The 18,069-nt window shown below is 43.1% G+C and overlaps 1 long non-coding RNA gene across 1 annotated transcript in view; it reads left to right on the top strand.

Moving 5' to 3' along the window:
* The first annotated feature begins 3,209 nt into the window (after positions 1 to 3,209).
* The window catches only part of LOC309792545, a 43,342-nt gene continuing 28,482 nt past the window's right edge, over positions 3,210 to 18,069 (top strand). The window contains exon 1 of the long non-coding RNA XR_014291729.1: positions 3,210 to 3,472. This is a non-coding gene — a long non-coding RNA (uncharacterized lncRNA). The remainder of the gene's footprint in view (positions 3,473 to 18,069) is intronic.

Raw genomic sequence — 18,069 nt, 5'->3', positions numbered from 1 at the left:
AAAGTTCATGCCTGAGGAGTCTCTCTTGCTTTGCCCTGGTCTCATCCCTCACCCTCCCATGAGGCTTCAACCTACACCTTCATACATTCATATTATTTTCATGAAGGGATATTGTCATTTAATAGATTTAAAAAAATTACTTCAAGTTAAAGTTGTGTTTTCACAACTACATGCATAAACGAGACTTTACATGGTAGCTGGCTCCAACTGAATTTACCTAGGTACTCTGTACTTGACACTGCTGAATTTCTAGATCTTAAAAATATTAGGGTTTCACTGTAGTAGATTATGTGGGTGTCGCTACACTTCCTCTTAATTTAATGGCAAGTGAGGTGTCTGGATGGCAGAAAGTGACTTTGAAACATGACCATTAATTGTAGTGGGATTAAATTTGAGGAAACAGTCGTTTGCTTTTGAATCAATGGCTTGTTTCTTTTTCAGAAGAAGGCTACTAAATCTCAAAATGATTGCCTTTTCCCAAAATTACAATATGATATTTGGGAAAAAAAGCTTAAAACACACACACACAACAAAAACTTAACTTCTTATTAAAATACATAATACTGTGCTGAAATGCAATAATTTTATATTAATTCTGGATTAAAAGAATCACATATTTTAAAGCAGATTGCATGCTAAATGGAGTGCAACTTGTGAACATATCTGTTATTTAGGATTTTTTTCTTTTAATAGAATTCATTTTAGCCTCACCACAGCCAAGTAGTATTAGTAATGGCTCTCAGCCAGCACCTAGAAATAACATCATTCAGTAGAAATGGATGCTGTAATTCTGGTCTTTAGAATTGAAATCTAAGCATACATGTATAGTTTGCTAAACTTATGAAGAATAGGGAGGTGACACAGGTGAAGAAAGAACACTAACGTTAACCAACAATAAGCTTCTCCAATGAAATACTTATTTTGAGTGGTTAAAGATATGCCCCATTTTATGCAGCGATACACTGTTTTATCAAAGACAGACATTACTGGCTTCCCCTGCTATCGAAAAGTAGAGCGTTCCTATGAAACCTTTCGTAAGCTGAAACGGCTTAAAGTGAAGCAGCGAATTGCTTAGGACACATCTTGCTAACGGATGCACAAAATAATTCGAGATGAAGCCCAGATGTTCACAGACACAGTTCAAAGCTATGGAGGCCTGATGCTGAGATGCTGAGTGTAGTTCCTGGGGAAGGAGCTTGGCGGTGCCACTCTTGCTGCTGGGACGCACCCTGCCTCTATAGCAGTTCCCTGCAGAACAGAGGCTGAATGCAATTTTCACTTTTCACATTTTTTCGTAAAAATGAAAATCCTTTTTGGATTTCTTTCAGTTATTGAAAACAGGTACTAGTGCAGAACTTTCATACGAATAAAGTTAGAAAGCAGGGGATACCTGTATTTCTTTTAAAAATAAAACATATATATATATATATATATATATATATAATGTTCATTATTTTAGATGCCCCAAAGCCTTTATTTTATTCAGTCTCTTCTTTATCTGACAGTTGGTACAGTTTCTCCAAATACCAACCTAGCACATATGTGGAGAGCTGGCACTACACCTTGGGGAACCACATGTAGGCATTTAAAACGTATTGAGTGGGCTTCCCTGGTGGCTCAGTGGTTGAGAATCTGCCTGCTAATGCAGGGGACACGGGTTCGAGCCCTGGTCTGGGAGGTTCCCACATGCCACAGAGCAACTAATCCCGTGTGCTACAGCTACTGAGCCTGCACGTCTGGAGCCTGTGCTCCACAACAAGAGAGGCCGCAATAGTGAGAGGCCCGCGCACCGCGATGAAGAGTGGCCCCCGCTTGCCACAACTAGAGAAAGCCCTCGCACAGAAATGAAGACCCAACACAGCAAAAATTAATTAATTAATTAATAAACTCCTACCCCCAACATCTTCTTAAAAAAAAAACAAACATATTGAGTACATACACGTTTATGGACCTATTGTGTGCCTGTCACAGTACTTCAGTGATAAATACAAAGATAAACACAGCCTCTATTTTCCATCTTCAAGGAGCTCAGGGAGAGCCAAACTCCACACAAACCTCTGTGTAGATGCAGAGCTACCGGATGGGGTCCGAGTATGGACCTAGCTGACATCACAGTCCACTTGGAAGACTGCTGTGTCTCACATGTGCTGCGTGTAAGGCCTGTCCTACATATCTGTTTGTTGGATGCTAATAATAATGCCTGTCTACAAAAAAAGAGGGAAAACGGACTTTGATCTCAAGTGATTTTAACACATCCTCTAGCAAGCCTGGTCTTTCACATGAATGAGAAGAAAATGTATCTCCCGCTCTCTATTCTTTATCCCTTCCTATCCTATCTTTCCCTGCCCTTCCCAGTACCTCACTATTTCACACAATCTCTCAGCGTCCTCCCACAGCCTGTGGCTGGTGAGCTAACAGAGTCTCCACCATATGACCCTCTAGTGTAGAATGGGGCCTTTTTCTGTAAGAGGCCACATGGTAAATACTTTTGGCCTTGTGGGCCACCTAGGTGTGTGTACAGTGTTCTTTGTCTGTTTACAGCCCTCTAAAAATATTCCAGTCTTTCTTAGCTTTCTGGGCGGCACAGGTCAGCCAATCCCTAGCGGTCCTTCAGCACCCCAGTAACCTGGAAGGTTTGTTGAAACACACATTGCTGGGCCTCACCCAGGAGTTTCTGATCCAGTGATCTGGGGTGGGATGGGAGAATTTGCTTTTCTAACAAGCTCCCACGTGATGGTAACGCGGCTGGTCTTGAAGCCACACTTTGGAAACTGCTTTAGAGTAACCGTTCTGAATCGTGCCAGCCTCCTAGCATCACCCGAGGAACTAAACACATCAAAACAAAACGAAAAATCCCAAATTATGTCTAGGCCCATCACAGGACATAGGAATAGCTGCTCTATGTTTAAATGGTTGATAGATACCCCAGCCCCAACCCTGGTCCTTTGTGTGTACACACACACACACACACCCGAACCCGTCCATTACATCTTCCTGTTTCCTAGGTGATTACGACACGCAGTCAGGACTGAACGCCATTGTTCTATGCCTTGCGGGACTCACCCCTCCCCACCAGAAAACGGTGTGTCCTGGTTACTCCTTCCCCAGGAACTCAAAGCTGGGCGTTTATTTAGTCCGCTTGAGAATTTTGCCCAGAACCAGTGATTCCCTTGCACTCTTTTCAGGTGTGTATGGAGGGGTGGGTGGGAGATGCCCAAAATAATTTCCGTTGATTCTCTCCAGCAGCTTTATCCTTTGCTCTTTCTTTTTCAACCCTACTCCGAAGGTGCTTCCAGGAATGTGCAAGGTCAGGAGTCCAGTACGGCAGCGGCTCCGTCCCACCTTTAAAACCACTGTCTGGGAGGAGAGCTGCAGAAGGGTCCAGAAAAGAAGGAACAAGCGAAGGGGAGGACGCGGAAGAAGGGCGCAGAAGGTGGGGCAAGAAAGGGAGGCGAGCCCAGGAGGCCGAGAGGTACTGGCAACCGAGACCCCGCCCTGCTTTCCTGCGCAGCGCGCAGCGCGTCCTGGCCGCCTAGGAGAGGTGGAGAGGGGCCGCCTCTGGCCCGCGGGGGCCGGCTCGCTGTCTCCCCACCCCCGCTAGGAGGCCGGGTGTACCAGACCCCAGGCCCAGTTCTGTTCGCTGACTGTCCGCTCCCGGGCGAGGGCTGGTTCCCGCGTTCCCGTGGCGCGCGCTCTGGGCACTGCGCTCTCGCGGAGGGCGCGTCGGGCCGGCGGCGGAGACAGAGGTGCGCCCGGTCGGAGGCGCCGGGGCAAGCGGCCGGGGAAGTGGCGCCGTCGTCCGGAAGCTTCTTCCTGGAAAGCCCCAGCAGATCAGCCCTTCTGCTTTTTCTTGCTTCTCGTTTGCTCCTTGCCTTCCTTCTGGGTTGCACGGGAGGAGCTGGGCTTAGCTGATGAGGGACCCCTGGACCAGAAGGAACTGGCGCACACCGAGTGTGTGTGTGCGCGCGTGCGTGCGTGTGTGGTGTCTGTCGGAATCTGGTTTCACTTGGGTGCTGGGCATACTGGGTCAGAGCCTTTCAATTCAGCAAACCTTGACTGGTCAACTTCTGAGAAAGGCTGGAGTTGCAGTGGGGTCCAGCAGATAAGGAAATGCAGCTTGCCATTTATTCTTCTCAGTCTTGGGCTCACTCTGTGTAACTGGGTTGGCAGACTTCTCATCAGAAGATGGAAAGTAAACAATATTTGGGTTTAAAGTCGCCAGCCTGTGGTCTGTGAGATATGACCTTGTCCATGGTTTCTTCCTCTGGAGTTTTATGGTACATGGTTAATCTTTCCTAATGGTACTTATCACACCAAATTTGATTTTTTAAACTGTTATCTCATCTTTCTATACTGAGTGCTTGGACGCAGGAGGGACTCACAAAATGTCATGGGATGACTGTCCTAATGCAGTAATTCTCAAACTTGAGCGGGCATATCAGAATGTCCTGGAGGTATGGCTAGCAAAGCGTCTTCAGTCCCACCCTTGGAGTTTCACATTCTGTAGGTTTGGAGGCCCACAGAATTCTCAGAAGCCTGAGAATCTGCATTTCTGACAAGTTCCCAGGCGCTCTTCATGCTGATCTGGAGACCACACTTTGAGAACCACTGTTGCAGGGATTGATCCTCAGTCCTCACTGAATATTAGCATTAGATTCATCTTTGGAACTTTAAAACACAAACAAAATAACAAAAAATATGGCTCAGCCCCAGTGCCAGGTATTCTGAATTAATTGGTTTGTCATGACACTGGGCCATTTTGATATGTTTTAAAATCTGCTCTGGATTCATTCTTAGGTGATTCTCATCTGCTGCTAAGGCTGAAACCCAGGCCACAGCACCGGCAAATACCACCATTAGAACCACACACTTAGAGTAAGACATTTTTCCCCGAGCACACCCACTGCCTCATTAGGGGATCAGTTTGATTGATTTGCTTATCCTGAAAAATGGGAAATGAGACATATGTAGTCTCACGTGGGGAAATACTCTGGAAAGAAGGAGGGTTTGTCTTGCAGGCAGATGATCCAGAGAGAGGATAAAGCAGAGGGAAGGACATTCAAGTAGAGGTGACCTCATTAAGAATGATGCTCCCATGTGGGCCTGAACTTCATCCCGCCTGCATCCCCACTCCTCCAGCCTTCTTCTTCCTAATTAGCCAAGAAACCCTCTTTATAACGTTGTCATTTAGTTTTAGCCAGAGGAAGTCCTTATTTAGTGCTGGCCTTTTTAGGGAGGTGATCATATTTAAAGGTGTGAACACCAGAAAGGATCTTCTGGAATCTAGACATGAACAGAAAAAGAGACTGGTAACTATAGATGTGAATAAAGGCACATCTACTGAACCCCCTGAGGATCAGAACACAGGAGAGAGAGATCCTGTCAGTGTGGAAGAGACGCCCCTGGCGAGGCACAGGTCATCCAAGTGGGAGGAGAGATTTCATAAACCTCAGTTCACACCTGGTCTCCAATCTGCGAGTTCTCCTGCTAGTGGAACGAGCTTCTCTCCCAACCTGATAGTTGAAATATAGCCTCTTGTTTTCATTTTGATTTGAAATTTTGAATTGCTAGTGATGGTGAACATATTTATATGCTCACTGTCGATTTTAGTTTACTATTCCACGACTTGATTATTCAAATCCTTTGTTTACTTTCTATGGGAATGTTTTTTCATAGGAACGCTTAGAGTTTTATGTGTTTTAAGGACATTGATTTCTTTTGTATACATTTTTATATATTTGTCATTTTTCTTTGAATTAAAATTTAGTACTGAAGGTTTAAATGTTTGCACAATCAAATCTATTATTAATTTTTCCTTCTGGAGGTTCTGCTTGTCATTATCAAAAATTCTTTTTCATTTGTTAGATAAATTAGATAAATATTCACTGTGAAGTTTGTCTATTTATTTTTCATTTAAGCTTCTAGTTGGTCTGGAAATAATTTTGCTCTAAGAGATGAGGTAGGGATTGATTTTTGCTGCAGTTTTCAAATGGAGAGTTAGACCCAACACAATTTTTATTAACAACTTGTCTTTTTTTTTTTTTTTTTTTTTTTTTTTGTTGTACGCGGGCCTCTCACTGCTGTGGCCTCTCCCGTTGCGGAGCACAGGCTCCGGACACACAGGCTCCGCGGCCATGGCTCGCGGGCCCAGCCGCTCCGCGGCATGTGGGATCTTCCGGGATCGGGGCACGAACCCGTGTCCCCTGCATCGGCAGGCGGACTCTCAACCACTGCGCCACCAGGGAAGCCCAACAACTTGTCTTTTTTCTTGATTTGAGATGCCACCTTTATCTGTAATTGTACCTAAGTGTATCTATATCTATATCTATATATAGATATATATGCTGTCTCAAATATCAATCTATCTCTTCTCTGGCCAGTACCTCCCTTTTAAAAATTATTGTAGGGCTTCCCTGGTGGCGCAGTGGTTGAGAGTCCGCCTGCCGATGCAGGGGACACGGGTTCGTGCCCTGGTCTGGGAGGATGCCGTGAAGCGGCTGGGCCCGTGAGCCATGGCCGCTGAGCCTGCGCGTCTGGAGCCTGTGCTTCCGCAGCGGGAGAGACCACAACAGTGAGAGGCCCGCGTACCAAAAAAAAAAAAAATTATTGTAGTTTTTTTAAAAAGAGGATTTTAATATTTCAAAGAGCAGCAACCTCCTTATTTAAAAAGTTTCTTGTGTATTCTAGCTCATTTATTCTTCCAAATGATATAAGAGTTTGCTTTATTGCCTTCCCCAACTCAAAAATTATAATTATGACAATTTGGAACAGCTAAAGATGTTCAAGAATGTCATTCAGATGGAGGGAACAGTGTCAAGAAAATATCCCATATCATTTTCCCACATCACTGGGAAAATACCACTCATGGACAGTTATCAACAGGTTCATAAGAGATTTGTTTTATTTTGCTCAGGAATGGCAAGATAGTGAATATTCGAAGTTGCCTTTTGATTAATAAATTAGTTTAAAAATAATTAACTAACCGAAAAATATGACTAGCTAGACTATAGAATGTCTTAGAATGTATATTATTTGAGATAAGCTAAACTGCAAGGGATGGAGGTTTAAAGAATATGGAAGATGATTTCTTTCACAGGTAATATTTGCATGTCGATAGGGCAACTATACTCCTCAAAGTTATTTGGTACCCAGGTTTCTGCCAATTTCATGTGGCGCATGGCAATCAAGAAACTGGATTGCCGCAGTGTCTGAGTTACATCAAGAAAGAAGGGGAGAGAGCGCATGGAACAGATAAGCTCAGGGTTTTACGGCACGGCCTTATTTCATTATGAGACTGAAAAGGCATCCATCACTTCTGTTTATATTCCTTTGCTGAAAGTGTAGTCATGTGGCCACACCTAACAGTGAGTAAATTTAGGATGTACAGTCTTGATTGGGAGGGGACATGCCCGGGACAACTGTTTAAACACATAGTGGGAGAGAAAGATTAGATCTTGATGGCCAGCCTGCAGTCACAGCTCAGGAAGAAAAGAAGCTTCTGTGCCTAATCCTATTTGAGCTTTCTGAAATGAATCCCACCTTCCCACACAAAGGATGTATCCATATATGAATCTTGATTCATTTAAATGAAGGATGAGTCCTGGCCAGACTGCATCTCCCTTTCCAGCTCTGCTTTTTCTCATTCTTGTTTTCCTGGTTCTTTGACTTTGCCTTGGATTCTTCTTATATGGAGGCTAGCATTCCCCACGTAGCTCCCAGATAATATGATAAGGTTTGTACTTGGCAGAGAACCTGGTGGCTCCTCTCTCACTTTCCACCCTGGTCATGACGTCCAGGTCTCACTCTCCGGTTTCACATTTGTGAGAGAAGCCAAGAGTTACCCCTCTCCTGTATCTTGTCTCTCCAGGAGGCTTGTTGATTCTTTCTTCAACCACACCTTGACAGGAGAGAGGGGCCTGAAATCTGGTGTGGTATTTTTTGATGGTAAATGAAATATTCGACAACTTGCTATTCAAAAATAAGACAGAGTGAAAAAATGCAATTCAAGCTTGGGGTGTTCAGATATTGGTAACACTGTTAGTAACGATGGGAGAAACTGATAGGTAGTTAAATGGAGGCTTGGGTAAGAAAATAAAATAAACACGACATTTGATCTGCTCTGCTAAAACTTTTGTTTCTGTGTTGAAAACTAGCCTATATGTGGTGGGTGGATAGAAAGACATCATTGTAACGCATCAATCACATAGGTCAGTCCGTGGGTGATTTGCCCCAGCAGTTTACTGTTTTACACCATCAAGTGATAGCAGCTGAACACAAATACAGTAACACAGCTGGTGTACAGGAATAGAGTCTGTGTGTGATGTTCCTTACCCTATGCTCTTCCTGTTGACTCAGTGTGGCCACAGGACATGGGCTTTGTCTTAGAAGTTCCTATTTTGCAACTCTCCCCAGCATTTGTCCATTATGATCTTGTTTACAACTCAGCAGCCTCAACTCTTCCTTATATCCCCTTCCGCCAATACTTTCACTTAGTATTTCTTTATTTATTAGGAATGTCAATGTCTTTTTAACAGAGCTAGTATTTTTCTGAAAATCATTATTGTTTTTTGCTAGCATTCTTGTTATGGATTGAATTGATAGTGAGTGGTCTGCCCATAATCTCATTTTTTGCATAATCTCTGGTTATTTTTCATGTATGATTTTGCTGAGTGTGGGTTTTTTTTTTTTAGGAGTGGATGTATTGCCTCATAGCATAAATTATATTTTGTAAATGCAACATGACCTGAGAAATGAAGTCGGCTGGTGATCTTGCTGTAGCATTTGTTTTGTATTTTGTGTATATTTTGTTTTTCTCAATAAGAAAAGAACCCTAAAAACTTAGGGATATTAAAAAAAATTATTCCTTATAAGGCCCAGCTTAGGGCTGTGTATTATACGGCTTCTAATGTTATTTACTTCTTGTACATCTGCCTTCCTGGGTGTGGGGAACTGAGAGTCTCACCTTTGGCCCAGAACATGCCTTTCCACGGGACAATGAAACCACTTTTATTGAGGACAGTGGCATGTAGAACTTACTAAATGGTACTGTGTGCGACCTAGGTACAGTGACTTAATGCAAACAGTTGATGTGCATCTTTTCCTTTGTAGATTTAGTAATAATCTATTAAATCAGATTAGACATCCTATGTCAATGTGGGCATCCCCCGTCACACATAGTTAGGTTGGTACATCTTCTCTGCCTCTGAAACGAGATGGATGGCTGTGTATTTCAAGATGCAGGACCAGCCAATGTGTCAATGCTAGAAAAAGCAAGTGGGTACAGTATTGCTCTAAAGCACTCTATTGGCTGAACATCTAAACTCCTTGCTTCCTGTAATTCCTGTTAATGTTACAAAGAGCCAAAGCCAACTCTTTGCATTGCCAATCCATAGCTGACTTTGCTGGTCCCTTATTATGTGAGCAGTTGGAAGGGCAATGGTACAGGAAGCTTGAGATGACCTGTAAAACTTGGCCAGGAGTCATTTGGACTGATAGCTTCCGTTTCTCCAGAAGCTGTTGAACCAAACTAGTGAAATTGTTGGAGACGTTGGATTGGCTACAATGGATTTGTCTGTCTGGCGTTTCTGCTGCTGTTCTTGGCTGCTTTCCCTTGTCTGCTGCTGCTGTCTGTACTGATGTCTGTGCAGCAGCAGGAAAGGGCAGAGTGATCTCAGGGGCATCGTACCTTGTGAAGTCTCAGGCCACTTCTGTCTCTGTGGAAGCTCCTAGTGTACCCATAGGTATGATAGGTTAAGAGTAATACATATCCTTTTGCTTGAGTGGCTGATGTTTGAGATGGTTCCTTCCATATTTGCTAAGCCTGTATCAGGAAAAGCAAACCCACACGGTCTCGAGGTAAGTGAGAAGGTCGTACACTGACATTTAGACCAAATCTGTTAGCAGCCAAGCCAATACTTGATATAGATTTAAACTCCATTTTTATTCACTAGAAGTCCTGTGTTTACTATTATTTTTTCAAGCAAAGATTGATAGCTGTTTCAGTATATAATATTTTCATACAGTTTGAGTGAAATTATGTTTGCCGCTGTGTGAAATTCTTCCCGGTATTCCAAAATTAAAGCCATTCTTCGGCAATTTTCACACCCTTCCCCCACTAAGAGGGTCATTCTAAAATATTTTGCTGTCATTTAATGAAGCCAATGCCATTTAAGGCAGTTTTGTACTAATTAACTTGAGTGTCATGGATTTTTTTTTTTAATAATTAGGGCTTCCCTGGTGGTGCAGTGGTTGAGAGTCCGCCTGCCGATGCAGGGGACACGGGTTCGTGCCCCGGTCCGGGAAGATCCCACATGCTGTGGAGCGGCTGGGCCCGTGAGCCATGGCCGCTGAGCCTGGGCGTCCAGAGCCTGTGCTCTGCAACGGGAGAGGCCACAACAGTGAGAGGCCCGCATACCGCAAAATAAATAAATAAATAAATAGACCCTAGGTTTGACAGCAGGAAAATAAGATTTGATCTCTGTGCCTTTTTAGTAGTTGTGAAGCACATGAAACTGAATTTGTTTAATTTCGTTGAAAAGATTTTCCTTTCTCACCCCATTGCCTTATGTCTCTTTGGGGGAAAATCCCTTCTTTAACTAAATACATAGATTTCTGGGTACAGATGAAAACTTCTTGATATTCTGTTTACTGGTAATGGAAAACCAAACCTACGTTATGGATGGTAGGATCAGAGAGCATTCCCCAGAAGGGGCTAGACCAGGGCTATTTGATTTCCAACTGAAAATCAGAGTTGAGGATTACTGACTCATTTTTGCCTTCAAGAGTATCCATTGCCATTTTCAAATAGTGTTTTTCTTGAAGATTTAGCATGGCCAAATCAAGTAGGCAAAAGACTTCTCAGCCTCTCTCTGTGTATATACATATGAACGTGGGGAGTATGTGCAGATGTATGTGTCTTAGCCTGGCACCAAGGAACCTGAGCCCTGCTCCTGGATGAGGTTTTCTCTAACACCACTTTCATTGTATCTTTCTTTTTCCTCCTCAAGAGTTTAGAGCAGTTTCTCATGGGCCATCCTATTTCTGTCTCTCTTGGTGTCCAGAATTTCACTCCACCCAATTTCTATGTCTTTGCAACCCCTTATCAAACTGTCTGTTCCATCAAGTAGCTTCTTCATTGTTCCCTGTACACATCATGCTGATTTCTCTTTTTACTAGAAGTCTGGCATGTATTAGGTTTACTTGTCAGATGAATGAATAATTAAATGAATTCCTGACTTAAGTGATTTGCTCAGGCTGATTCTTAACAGGCCTGGGATGAAAGGAAAAGACCTTCACACCCTTTTCTCTATTTGGCTTCAAATCCTCAGTGCTTGTCTCCCATCTCTCTTCCTTCCTGAAGCCTTCCTTGGTAATGGTCTAGCTCTTTCCTTTCCCTTAATTCATCCTGAAGGTATCTATTATATATTTTGGTACTTAATTTTATGTTTAATTTAGCACTTTAATGAACAATTTCTTATATCATTTGATTCCCTATTTCACAGAGAGTTTTAACCACACGAAGATTTCTGAGTGCTGGGACCCTGCCATCTTTTTCTTTCATATCCTCCAAGGAATTTAGTGCACATATCAAGCACATAATATGCCCTTGATAATAAATACTTAGAGAAATTGAAGTGAATGATATTGATTAATCTCTGAATGTGATTGATTTGTGTTATTGCTCCAATGCAATCCATCACCTGTCTCTCTCTACTGTTACCACTAAGCCAATAAATCACGTTGTCTACACATGCATAGCCATGTGTGATTTGCACACATAGACACTCACACCAAAGAAGCAGTTGTCTACTGGAAGATTAATTTTTAGGTGGCTTGTGATGCTGTGCAAAACAAAAGGAAGTAATTCGTTGCAATCTCTACTCAACCTCCTTCCCAACCATGGGAAACTTCCATGAACAGTCAAAAATGTTCTGCCCTCCCCATCCTGGGCAAGTCTCTGTTGTTCAAAAGGTGTCCTGCAGGGCTTCCCTGGTGGCACAGTGGTTGAGAGTCCGCCTGCCGATGCAGGGGACTCGAGTTCGTGCCCCGGTCTGGGAGGATCCCACATGCCGCGGCGCGGCTGGGCCCGTGAGCCATGGCCGCTGAGCCTGCGCGTCCGGAACCTGTGCTCCGCGACGGGAGAGGCCACAACAGTGAGAGGCCCGCGTACCGCAAAAAAAAAAAAAAAAAAAAAAAAGTTGTCCTGCATTTAATGACTGCTCTTCCATTTACAAACTACATAACCTTGGGCAAGTGATGGAACCTCTCTAAACCTTGATTTCATCCTTATAAAGTGAGAATAATCATGTCACCCTTTTAAGGCCACTTTGGGGATTAGTAATAATGCCAATACCAGCCACCATTTATTGAGATTACTCTGTTCCTGGCAGTGTGCTCTATCCATAAGTTTTCTCCTTTAATTGTTACAACATCTTTGGCCTATACTAGATGCTCAGTAACAGTGGCTATTATATTTCATACCTTGGCTTAAATACACACTGAGTCAGATTGAAGATTGCCAAAGACTCATTTTTCATTTCCCAGGATTGGCAGAAAGGCTTAATGCAGTCAGGCTACTACCAGGTGCCTGTGGCCACAGGCCAGTGTAATGGTTGGTCTGCGTGGAGGCCAGACCCTGGGTCCTGCCATCCCATCCCCATAATGGCCCTAAGGCCCCGGGCAGCTTGCTATCACAGCAAAATCTGGCTTAGGAAACAAGAAGGTACTGCCCTGCGTTGCTTGAGAGCTGATTCACACTACAGTTCAGTAGAAATGGCAAATCAATTTCATTAATCACAAAAAGAGCTCACTTATGTAAAGTGAGGTGACACCTCAAGGACGGAGAAGGGTACAATCTGAATGCTGTGAGCAGGTCTTGTTTCCTCTGAGCTAAACACCGGAATAATGGGACTTAGCTTTTAACAGGAGGGATTTAGATTAAACTTTGGTTAAGAGTTTCTTTTTTTTTTTTTGCGGTACGCAGGCCTCTCCCTGCCGTGGCCTCTCCCGTTGCGGAGCACCGGCTCCGGACGCGCAGGCTCAGCGGCCATGGCTCATGGGCCCAGCCGCTCCGCGGCATGTGGGATCCTCCTGGACCGGGGCACGAACCCGCGTCCCCTGCATCATCAGGCGGACTCTCAACCACTGCGCCACCAGGGAAGCCCAGTTAAGAGTTTCTTGATGGTGAAAGTTCTGAGCTATTCGAGCACATGAACAATAGCACGTTCAGGAACTTATCTAGGGGTTTTATCTTTTCTTCACAGATTTCAGGGAACTTCTAGGAAGCAAAGAAATGGCCTGGATGGCCTCGAACAGTAATTTCCCAGGACAGCGATGCCTTTCCCCCTCGTTTCCTCTTCCCCCTCCTTTCTAAAACAAAATTATCTTTTAAATTTTATTTCTTCCCCCGTTTCATCCAGTTAAACATTAGACTTTGGGGTGGGGCCTGGAGATGGGCGCTTTTGAAAAGCTCTGCAAATGGTTCCATTGTGCACACAAGGTTGGCACCTGCCCCTTGGATAGAACGAGCCCCAGAAACCGGGAGGATCCTGTGATGGGATCCAATACTGGAATGTAGTCCTATTTCCTGGCACCTGTGGGTGCATCTTCCATTGTGATCCCCAGAGCTGAGGTGAATGGAGAAAAGCTGTCTCCCCTCCACTTTTACAATCATTTTATAAAGTTCCCCAATGGAGTGATCTTGATAGTAGTTTCTTACAGGTGCTCTGACTGGTACATCTTCTGTGAACTTCTCACTGCAACCCCTCATGATATAATCAGTTGTAGAGCCTTTTCTGTTACTGTATCCCACCAGAAGCTTTGCCTACTCATAATTAAGAACACTCACTGAGATCATAATCAAGGGTATTTTTTATGTGCCAGATTCATTAGCATCCTCATTATACAAATAATGCAGATGAGGCATTGTTAAGGTTAAGAGAGGTTAAGTAACTTGTCTAAGGTCACACAGCTTCAGAATGATAGAGCTTGATTCAAAGCCAAATCATTGACTTTCGAGCTCATCTTCATGGTAGTGGGATCCAGCCACAAGGGAGCTAGAGGTTGGTGGCCAGATGGTTAGCAAGAGATGAGCAGGACGGTAGTACTAGAAAGGGCTGTTGGAATACTTATGTTTTGTAACCCAACATGGAACTGAAGAATGCTTTTATTCACAAGGTAGCAGCCTCAGGAGATTGAGGCTCAAAATAAAGGGAGATGACTAGAACAACTCAGGAAATCCGTCAAGATCACTGGAAGCAGAGGCTTACATCAGGATTCTCCTCAGCTCTGGGAGGAAGAGGAATCAAAAAATCAAGTATTTGTTCAGAGTAGCTGTGTGTGTTGGGAGTCCCGTGAGAGGGGGATGGAGCCCCACAGTGTGAGTGGTTAGAGTGGCTGATGTTTCATGAGCACTTGCCCCTGTTCTAAGCAAACCGTATGCATTTTTTTTTTTTGTGGTGTGCGGGCCTTTCACTGTTGTGGCCTCTCCCGTTGTGGAGCACAGGCTCCGGACACGCAGGCCCAGCGGCCATGGCTCACGGGACCGGCTGCTCTGCGGCATGTGGGATCTTCCTGGACCGGGGCACGAACCCGTGTCCCCTGCATCGGCAGGCGGACTCTCAACCACTGCGCCACCAGGGAAGCCCTGAGATGCATTTTTTAAATTTCATCCTCAGAATAATTCGAAGAGATGAATAGCCTTTCCATTTCCATTTTAACTATCACACATATGAAGCTGTACCAAAATTACCCAAGTTCAAAGACAATAAATATTATAACTGAGATGTAAACCCTAGACTCCAGAGCCTTGGCCCTTCACCCCACACATGACTGTCCCCATCCCCAGCCTGGGGACTCCAGCTTTCTACTCGTTCCTTTTTTTGTGAGGAACAGATCAGTCAGGAAAACTGAATTCTAATTATTTCCATTTATTAATTCAACTAAGTTAAACTGCTAGCACTGTCAAACATTCAGCATTTATGGAGGGCATTTGATGTGTCTGGTTTGGTGGGAGGGCAGAGAAGAGACTTCTGGTTTATGAGGAAGTCCCCTACAGTCTGTGAGCCGTGGTGAGAGACATGGCAGTTCAGTCTCTCCCACGTCCTAGAAGTGATCGTGTGCCACCGGCCCAGTCAGCAAGGAGAGGTTCATGCCTGGGGCTTTGAACTTTCAGATCTTCAGGGGAGAAGTGTCCAGTGAGACATTTCCCACAGCGGTCTTGGAAGCATCAGAGGAGGCTTAGCTTGAGTGTCCACTGGGAGCACTGTTAATAAGAAAGCACCCTAATCGGGCTGTTCTGTGGGAGCACGGAGCCCACCTCCTCTCCCTTGGGTGCTGTCCATTTGGGAGACTCATTCTCCAACTGCCTTCCACCTCCCTCAAGCAAGCCTTTGAGATACTAGATACCCTTCAGTATTTTGTTTTTCTGCTTCAATTTGAATTGATTTCTGTTGCTTGCCATGAAGGACCCCTACTGATGCTGACTGCTACACTTTAGAACAACTTATAAGCAGACAGATTATATACAGGAAATATACAGACTCGAGATATATATATACACATATATTTCCCTTAATTGTTGTTATCTTACACTTGAGCTCACTCAAAATCTTGGTCATATTATAGAAAAGTTTTTTCTTTCTCTTCTAATTCACTTACATTTATCTCACTTTCCAACTTTCTTTTGATCTACTTTCCTGATTTATTCATTTGCTTCTCCAGATTTCTTTCCCAGCCAGGTGGACCACATATGGAGTCTTTAATACTTCCGTCAGCTCTCTCTCTGGGTATTCTGCACCTTGGCTTACCCTAATCATAACCATGATCGCCTTGTACTTTTACAAGGAGTTCACTTATTTCATTTATTTAGTGTACTGTTCAGGTAATGCCTTAGTCATTGTCAGCTGAAAGTTTCTGCACTGCTTCAACTTGGAAATAGAAAAAGAGAAGTGCTGCCTTTTTTTTTTTTTAATCTCTAAACTGGTTTGTATTGAAACAGAAAATGAGTATTTTAATTTTTTCCTCACTGTTGTATCTTCTGTGCCCTCAAGTTAGATCATTATAAATTCTTTCTCTTGTAACAGCGCTTCTAAAACTCGAGGGTATTCAGGGACTATCTTTGGTTATTATGACCCTGACATAAAGGACAACATGAGCTGTTTTTGAGTAAAATAAAGTAACACGGAGGGAAAAATAGGCGAGTTAAAACTGCAAATAACATAGCTGTTTTTGCCTCTAAGGAAGTGGCATAGTTTCTCTCTGGAGACTTTGTTTAAGAAAATATTTAAAGGTCTGACCTTGGGAGCCAATGCCTATATGATTTGAAAGGAGACAGCAAAATAGAAGGTTGGTAATTTGACTGCAAAATGAAGAGAAATTGAATGGTGAGAGCTTCCTAGGAGAAGTGAGAGGGACAGATCAGGACTTGCAGTATAGGAGGAGGTCACCACCACACAAGGGTAAATGTTCTGTAGCGCAGGAGGTAGTTGAGGGACTTTTAAGTGTGGAATGTCTAATATTTAATTTTTGTTCCAAACCTCCAATAAAGAATGCTACATGTCCCCTTGATTTAATGACCTTCTGAGGTGTGAATGGGTAGGGGTGATGGCCAACCAAGAGAACAGAGGCCTCAGATGGGATAATGAAATAGTGCAGAGGGGAAGTGACTTAGTAATTGACATGAACCAGTTTCTCTTTCTTCAAATAGACCAGAGGAAGGAGAATCCTGAAAGAGGATAAAGGTGGCCTGGAAGTACTCAGGTTGTAATTGTTACTACACAGCCAACGTTTTGGGGAAAGAAATTGACCAAATAGGAAAGCAGAAAAGGAGACCTTAAAACAGGTATAGCAAAGACAGGATTGGCTTGATGAACAAAAGCAGAAAGAACTGGAGCTTCTCCTGTTTTCCCCCTGTGTTTTGTAATGCTGCAGTGTGGCAGGTCTATCACTCCTCAGTAAATACAGCTCTTAAGTGTACAACCAAGTGGCATTAACTCGTTTGGCACCATCTAAATGAGATGAGCAGGTTGAAGGTATTTTTCTCCAAGAGCCTTAGTCAAAATCAGAAAATATAAAAGGATATTTGAACATCTAACAGAAATGTAATTAAGCATCTTTAGAATGTAAATTTCTTAGTGGGAATGTTTGTGTAATGGAAATTATTTCCTTATAGATGATGGGTGGAGAGGCTACTTTATATTCATGTTTATAATTCCAAATGTATGATTTATATGACTGTAGTCACAAATTCTTAAAAAAATTTTTATCCATGTATAATTGACATATAGCATTATATTGGTTTCAGGTGTATAACATAATGATTTGATATTTGTGTACATTGTGAAATGATCAACACAATAAGTCTAGTTACCATCTGTCACTGTACTAAGTTAACCTTTAGGATTTCTCTCTTGGCAACTTTCAAGTCTGCTGTACAAAATGATCGACTATAGTCACCATGCCATATATAACATCCTTATGATATTTATTTTATAACTGGAAGTTTGTACCTCTTGATCCCTTTCACCTGTCTTGCCCATTCCTCAAACCCCTGGCAACCACCATTCTGTTCTCTGTATCTATGCTTTTGTTTTGTTTGTTTGTTTTGTTCTTTAGATTCCATATGTAAGGGAAAGCATACAGTGTTTGTATTTCTGACTTATTTCACTTATAATTCCCTCAAGGTCCATCTGTGTTGTTGCAAATGTCAAGATTTCATTCTTTTCATGGCTGAGTAATACTCCCTTTCATATATGTACCACCCCTTTATCTATTCATTCATAGATGGACACTTAGGTTGTTTCCATATCTTGGTTCCTGTAAATAATACTGCAGTGAACATGGGGGTGCATATATCTTTTCACATCAGTGTTTTTATTTTCTTCAGATAAATACCCAGCAGTAAAATTTCTGGATGGTATGGTAGTTCTATTTTTAATTTCTTAATACAGCAGGTCCTGTTAATCTCCTTACGACCAAGAAACAACTTTCCAATTTTAAAAAATGTCTTTAAACTCCATGGAAATGAACAGCATAAACTGGTTAGAACCAACTAGGTCCAAGACGGTGGAA

This window comes from Mesoplodon mirus (genome assembly GCF_964341445.2).
Source record: "Mesoplodon mirus genome assembly, chromosome: 17".
Lineage (NCBI taxonomy): Eukaryota > Metazoa > Chordata > Mammalia > Artiodactyla > Ziphiidae > Mesoplodon > Mesoplodon mirus.
This window is presented reverse-complemented; position numbering and strand designations above follow the sequence as displayed.